Here is a 7,447-nt window from a genome sequence, read left to right as displayed (position 1 = left end):
ATTTTGTTGGTGTTTGACAGCATTTTAATAAATGGGATTTACTTCATTTCACGGCCCAGGTTCTATTTCTTGCATTGAAGTCTTTCACTGGAAAGTCCTAAGCAAGGAATTCTGAAGGAAAGGCCTTAAGGAGAGCCCTCCTGGCCCAGGTAACTGTCAGTTGACTATGACACGACCATCCTGGAGCCAGGCTGGTGAGGCTAGGAGAGCAGCAGCCCTAGGGAAGGGGTCCCAGCAACCTGAGCCAGTGAGCCATTTTCCAGCTCACGACCATCCTGGAGCCAGGCTGGTGAGGCTAGGAGAGCAGCAGCCCTAGGGAAGGGGTCCCAGCAACCTGAGCCAGTGAGCCATTTTCCAGCTGTGAGCGCAAACAGGCTGCCCCCACCCCTGCCTCGATAAATCCAGCACCTCTGAGCTAGGCACCAGACACGCATTACCACATAACGTCCCTTCACAAAGGAGCCAACTCCGAATTCCTGGTAAGAAAATCCACCTGACAGGAAGGGTCTGATTGCTCAGGCCCCTCAGCAAGTGACAGCCCAGCGAGGCCCAAGCTGCAGCTGTATCCCCCTACAGTGACGTCCCACCCTGCCATCAGCCCCGAGGATATGCTTTCACTGTGCCGACGCTGAGCTACAGAATCCCCTCAGTTCCCATAACAAATCAGTAGCTAAGGAGGTGTCCTGGCCAGACTTTGCTCTCTTGCCAGGGAGAGACAAGGAAAACAGGTGGATGGAAGGCAGCCATGTTCCCTGGACTCGGGCTGGGAGTGTGCTTGTATTGGGGGTGGGGGTGCCACAGAGATATACAGACTGGACAGGCAGACAGACATGCCCTCATCTGCACCCTCAGTGCCACAGTTAGCTGAATGACATCCAGGACCTTTGCAAGCCTCAGTTTGCTCATCTGTAAAGAGGGGAGATGAACAGACACCACACTGGGATATCGTGAGGACTCAGTGAAAGAACACACGGGCGGTGCCTGGAACATCATGCAGGCTCAGGAAACACCGGTTTCCTTATCGTGTCTCTGCTTAGCTCCCTGGCAGGTAGCAATTTGTGGGGCTAGGACAGAATGGTGCCAGGCCCTGAGATAAAGAGGGTACAGCATAGAGGTTAATTTAGGTAAAGACTCAGGACAGTGCAGGGCACCGAGTCACGGTTTGATAAGCGTTAACTAGCATTTATGACTTTGTTCTTATTATTAAGCCCAGGAAATGCTCCACCCTCCTGAAGAAGTTTATGCAAACAACTCATAAAAAAGAATGAGCACAAGTGAGGAGAAGTCTGCTTGAGGCCTCCAGACAAGCAGTCTGGTACAACCACAACGGCGGGAGAACTGGGAGAGTTGCCTCATGTCCTTTGCAGGGATGTGAGCTTCAAACACCCAGCCCTGGAAATTCTGCATTGTCCCCATTACGAGCTTTTGAACATTCCTGAATAATACAGGCGCAGGATGGAGCCAGTCTGCTGCAGAATGAGGTTAGTAAGCACCATGCACGTCCAGGCAAGAGCAAGGCCATTTTCACCCATGCGGTCAGGCAGATGGGCCCCTGCTGCCATGTTTCAGGGGTTCTGCCGTGAGTTGGGGCCAGAGAAGTCACTGCAAGGATGGGACGCCGGAGCCCGCTGCCTGAGGACAGCTTTATTTATGCTCTTGCAGAATGTACACGCAGGCCTTGTTTTTCTGGATGATTAGGGAGCCAGCTCACATAGCGTCCGTGGTTCTACATTTAGAATTGTGTCTTCATTCACATTCTTTCCACGCAGCTCACGGCTCCTGGACTGGACGAGAGTGGTCACTTTGCCTGGGCCCGGCCCCTGGAAAGATGCCAGCTCACCTCGAGCTCCTGGTCCGGAGCGGGAGCTGAGTTCTCTGGCTGTGCTCGGTGTGGGGGTGGTCCACCCCGGTGTGCCCACCATGACCGAGCCAGATGTGGAGTCCATGGCACGGGGCAGGTAGGGCACATTCCGGGGGAGACATCGGATTCTGCAGCTGTCAGCTGTGACCAGTCTAGCTGGACCCCCACCACCCCACCACCAAGCTCTGAGGGTTCCTGCTCCCAGGCCAGGCTCTTGCCGGATCAACTGTGTTTTATTGTTCTCTCCCGACCCCTCCTGCTGACGCTAACAAAGCTGCCAGCCACTGTCCTGCCTCCTGAAAGTTCCCTGGGTCACCCTCATGTTTTTCTTTTCTCAGGCAGCCACTTCAAGCAAACACCACCAGCTCCCGCCGCACTGCAAAACTCACCTCTTCCAGGACCCCAAACCAGACACGCGGTCAGGCTCTCCACCTGCGAAGACTTAAAAGTAAGCTGGGGAAGGAATGTGCTGAGGAGCGGGAGGAAAGCAAGTTAGGAAGACCAGGGCCCTGCTGAGTGGTTTCAGCTCCTGTTACTCACACCCCAAAGCAAATGCCCCCTGTAAAATGAGATTTAACAATGCAGCCTTCCCTAAAATCTGGAACAAAATGATTTGGGCGTGCACAGATAACATGTGAACTGGCGATGAATTTGTTTCAATGTGTAACAGGAAAAAATGAACTAGAACATCAAACCCACGATTTTGCAGGTTTGCTGCAAAGCTCTGTTTTTTAAGAAGTTGTTTTAAATTTTTCTTACAAAAATATAGTAAGTGCTAGTACGGTTGGTTGAAGGTGCGGCAAAAATCACCAAAAAAATGACTAACATTTGAGAAGCTTTGCAATATACAAGCATATCCGTGTACATGAATTCATTTGATCTTCAGCCCAGCAGAGCTTAGGCAGTCTGTCCATCTTACAGATGAGTAAACTAAGGCACAGAGAGGTTAAGGGCTTTGGCTGGTGTCAGATAGCTAGGAAATACAAGGGGCCAGGGTTCCGAGTCTTTTGGTTGTGTTGTGTTGTGTTGTGTTGTGTTGTGTTGTGTTGTGTTGTTTTAATGCTGGCTCACATCTCAAGTTGATTCTTTCCAATGGCCAGATTGGCTAGTGTTGGTTTTGACAAGCAGGAGAGGTGGGTGGGGTAGGTAAAATCAAGGGGTTCCCTTCGAGCCTCCCTCACACTGTCTCTGAGTACTGATCAGTGAGCAGGTGTCCCTGCAGTCAGGTCCTCAGTTCTCAGGACAAAAGGCAAGTTTTGAGGCTCCAGGGAGGAAAAGGGGCTGGCTAATATGCTGGTTGGGGTCTGACCCCTCCTACTGAGGGACAACAAGGAGCTGTTCTTTCTGACTTGGTTCAAACTGAAGTGTGTAGACCCGGGTCTCTGTGACCCTGGCCACCAGCAGATTCAAGGCTGGAGGTGGTGCCAGGCCCCGAGTTAGGGCTGGGACACAGGTTGCTGGCCATGAGGAGCCCACAAGGGGGAGGGGGGCAGTCCACAAATAGATACAGAGATACAGCACTGTGCAGACTTTCAGGGGCTTTGAGCACCTCGTATAGCAGGGTTCCTGGTGGGGACCAGCCCCTCCACTTTTCCAGGCCAAGGGGCAGGGGGACATGAGAAAAGTCTCCTGGAAACAAAGACAAAAATTCTTGCTTTAAATCCTTGCAGTGAGAGGACCGTCACAGGGCCAACTCGGGGAGGGGAAGGGGGGCTCCCAGGGGTTGGAACAGCATGAGCAAAGGCATAAGGGTTGGAAGATGCTGGGGATCTGCAGGCAGTTTGGAGAGCAGGCAACCCCAGGCTGAGACAGAAAGTGGCCATTGGGCCAGCCCCTCCCAGAGCCGGAGAGGGGAGCTCTGAGCTGGCAGGATGAGACCTGTCCACCAGCACTTGGACCTTGCACACAACGGGGCCTGCCCGGCCCGGCTCACCAAGTAGCCACTTACCTTGCCTCTTCCCTGATTATTTCCCATCCTTCTGAAACTCTCCCCCTGAAATCCCAGCCCGGCCTTCCCCCAGCCTGCAGCTGGGCCTGTTATTTTGCTCCGAAAGTACAGCAGAGTGCGGCTCCTTACTCGAGGAATGCAGGCCGCGGTCCTCCGCGGGGATGATGAAACAGGCTATTTCTGCCCCGGGACATCAGCAGGCGTCCGGGCTGGCGCTGGCTCCAAGGCACCCACTATCGTGTTTTTTAACGTTTCCCCAAACAAATGTTTTCCTTCGCACCTTGGGATGTTAGTATTTGGATCTAGGTGCTGAAATAGCTTTCAGAAATCGTTCTGGATTGAAGCTGGACTCATGGTTAGGGTCCAGCTCAGCGGCAAGCAATTTCTCACTCCCCAAGTTATCTATTACCAGCGGCCGATTTGGATGTAAAAATAGCTGCTGAGGCTGTTTGTTTAATCTGACTGTTACTTGACACCACGCGGGTGTGCGGTGCGGACTGTTTGCCTCTTCCCCACCAAGAACACCATTTGGTTTCCCCCGGCCGGGTCTCTATTTAGGTACGCTTCATGAACGTCCCGTGTCGGGACAACTTCTGGGCCCTGATTTCCCCCAGGTGGGCAGGTCTGTGAGAACTAAGAGGTGTGGGTCTTGACTCCGTCCCCGGCTCCTCTTTGGGCAGCCCAGAAAAGGAGGGAAGAAAGTTTCGGCGGCCAGGCAGAGCCGGGCTGCTGGAGGACTTAGGGTTCTCTCCGGTTCCCGGGGAGGCCTGAAGAGCCAGCAGCTGGGCCACGCGCAGAGCGGAAGGTAGGCTGCGGACGCTTGGCTGGGTTCTGAGCGGAGGCAGGGAGGCTGGAGCTCCCCGCGGCAGGGACCTTCGCTGGGGGGCCGGCAGTGGCGGGGATGGAGTTCCGAGTCCGGGCGCTGTGCAGGGTGGTGTGAGCCGCAAGGGGCACCCTGGGGGCTGAGGTTCTCGGTGGGCTGGGGGTGCCGTGGGTGCCAGATTTCCATGTGCAGCAGGAGGGGTATGCCGTACAGAGTGCATGGTACAGATGTGTGTGACTTTGTCCTTACGGGCGTGTGTCAGGACGCTTTGCTCTCACATGGCCGAGCAGACACAAGCCTGTGGATCGGCCGAAGTCACGCATTGTCAAACGGGGGCAACCCCACAGTGACAGGTCTTCAGGCAGGGGACTCACTATCTTGAGACCAGTGCTAGGCTAGGCAGGATCCCGGCGGCTGTAACAAAGAGGACAATTGGTCACTGGGACATTCTGGCCGGTGGACTCTGGGAATATGTGTGTCCTGAGCATGGAGCCCCCCACAGTATTCTCCCACATGCTGGGGGTCCTCCACCAGACTCGCGCTTGGCCAAATCTAAAATCGTATCTCTTTTCTCATGGAGAATGGATCACTGAGGAGAACAATACTGAATATGTGTGGAAAACTAGATAGCCTTACAAAAATTATTATTTAGGACTTGAAACCCCTCCCACGGATGTTGGTCATGGAGGAGGCCATGCATATGGGGGGGGGGGAGCGCGGCAAGGACTATATGAGAAATCTCTGTTCCTTTCCCTAAATTGCTCAGTTTTACTGCAAACCTAAACTGCTCTAGAAAATAAAAACTATTTTTTAAACTAAATTATAGACCACTTCTTTCAACACTTCTAACCCAATTATAATGAACTATATTTGAAGTAATATTCTTAAAAACCCGTAAGTGTAGAAATCCTGGAGAGTAGATTAAACCAACGTTTGTGTTAAATGGGGTCCAATTTGCCAGCATTTGAGTTCCTTCCACAACAGTGTTTAGTAAACCACAGCTGTGGGCTGGGCACCTGGTTTTGTAAATAAAGTTTTATTGGCACACAGCCACACTTGCTCGTTTACATTTTGCCCATGGCTACAAAGGCTGAGGCCATTTGGCCAGCAAACATTAAAACCTTTCCTGCGCGCCCTTTACAGAAAAAGTTTGCTGACCCCAGTTGTACAAGCACATTCCTTGAGATGGGTCAACCTGGTACCCACACCAAAAAAAGCAGGGAAATTTCCAGCTGTTAAAACAGCCTGTCAGCTGGACCCTTCGGGGATCCGTAGCTGGCTCAGGAGCCCCAGCCCCTCCTCAGGGCTGGTTTTTCCAGTCTGGCTGGTACAGGAAATATTCCGTTTGACACTGGGAGGTTAGCTTTGCTGTGGAGTGTGGCCTGGGCCGAGCAGGGCAGACTGTGCTTATCAGGATGGTTTATAAATAGACATCTCCGGGTGACCCGAGTCCAGCGTGCTTCTGCCCCTGGGTCTTTGAGAGGAGGACAATTGTGCCTGCTGTTTGGTGACCAGAAGCTGGTTGGGATGGGAGCAACTGTGAGCACTGGGAGGAAAGGGGGCTGGTGGAATGCTGAGTCCTGGAAACAGGGGCTTGGATCTCCTGGCAAGCTGGGGAGACAGGTGTGTGTGGAGGAGACCGGGAAGGCTACAGAGGGCCACCAGTCCTCAGAGGATGAACGCGTCCACGCTGGAGTCTTCTCACTGCAACGCAGGCAAGTGTCTTGGCATCTCCTGCTTCTTCGCTCCTGACCCTGAGAGGCCCTAGAGACCCTTACAGAAAGGGGAAGCCCCACGTCTGGAAATAGCCCTTTTCCTCCAGGCTATGCCAGAAATCTCAGTAACTGACACCTGCCAGCCAGTGGAGACAGGGCTGGGCCATCTTCTTCACTGTCTCTTGGGATTTCACTCCGTCTGCTGAGGGTTACTGGAGAGATGCAAAGGGCTTTAAGAGAAGGTGGCCCTCGTGGAGACATCAGAGCTGACATTTCCCAACAGGCTACAGAAGATCTTGGTTTTACTTCCATTTGAGAGTTTAAACCACATTTCACCAAATCCAGCCAGTCTGTAACCCTACAACTCAATACGTTTCATTCAGTTAGTTGGAAAAACTGCTTGTCAAAATATCTTTTAATTTCTACTTGGTTCCCAGGGGTTGCATGATACCAGCTGGTGAGGACAGATGGGGGGTTGGGAGAAGACAAGGAATTTGTCAAGGCACATAGATCAAGACCCAAAAATGGAGACTGTGGAGCACTGCTGAGCTGTGTCACCCCCAATGTAAGTCATCAGTATCATCATGGAATATTCCCTAGAGGGAGCTGCATGTGTGAGTGATGCGTGTCTGCTATTCAAGGCAGAGGCAGAGCAGTTCTCCGCTGACCATGGCTCTCGGGTGGGAGACTGAAGACCACTTGGCACAAAGGGCATTCCCTTCCAAGCCTGCCCAGTCAGGCTTGGAGAGCTTGGCTACAGAGTCGGAGTGTCTGGGCATCTGACAGCAAGTCCAATCCACCAATAGTAGCCTTCTCCCCAGCACTGGACAGACAGACCTCTCTTCCCTAGTAGGAAAGGGAAGAGACCCTTCTGGACCACAGCACATGGAAGCGGGGAGTTGCTGTGTCCTCCATTCTCTGCATGGCCATCCCTCCAGACTCTGGCCCAGAGAAGACGAGCACATCACAGGTGCCTGGGGCCTAGAAGGGCTTCCAAATCCCACGGAGACACCCGCACATGGTGCCACCAGGAGCCCAGGAGCTCTGCCGACTGGATGCTCTTCCCTGCCTCAGTTGGTCCCTCCTGTCCCTGAGGAGCC

The 7,447-nt window shown here is 53.1% G+C and overlaps 1 protein-coding gene across 4 annotated transcripts in view; it reads left to right on the top strand.

Moving 5' to 3' along the window:
* The first annotated feature begins 1,806 nt into the window (after nucleotides 1-1,806).
* C6H10orf71 (chromosome 6 C10orf71 homolog) overlaps nucleotides 1,807-7,447 on the top strand; it is a 29,155-nt gene continuing 23,514 nt past the window's right edge. The window contains exons 1-2 of one of the 4 annotated variants that reach the window (XM_045810001.2): nucleotides 1,807-1,958; nucleotides 2,200-2,309. The gene's annotated coding sequence lies outside the window, so the exon portion shown is untranslated. Of the gene's footprint in view, nucleotides 1,959-2,045; nucleotides 2,310-4,255; nucleotides 4,615-7,447 lie in introns of those variants that run through there. The other 3 variants (XM_087862942.1, XM_087862943.1, XM_045810000.2) reach the window with 3 other exon arrangements.

The sequence above is a fragment of the Ursus americanus genome, chromosome 6 (genome assembly GCF_024610735.1).
Source record: "Ursus americanus isolate L20-20 chromosome 6, mUrsAme1.1.p, whole genome shotgun sequence".
Classification (NCBI taxonomy): domain Eukaryota; kingdom Metazoa; phylum Chordata; class Mammalia; order Carnivora; family Ursidae; genus Ursus; species Ursus americanus.
The sequence above is the reverse complement of the archived record's forward strand: the minus strand, read 5'-3'. Positions and strand labels throughout refer to the sequence as shown.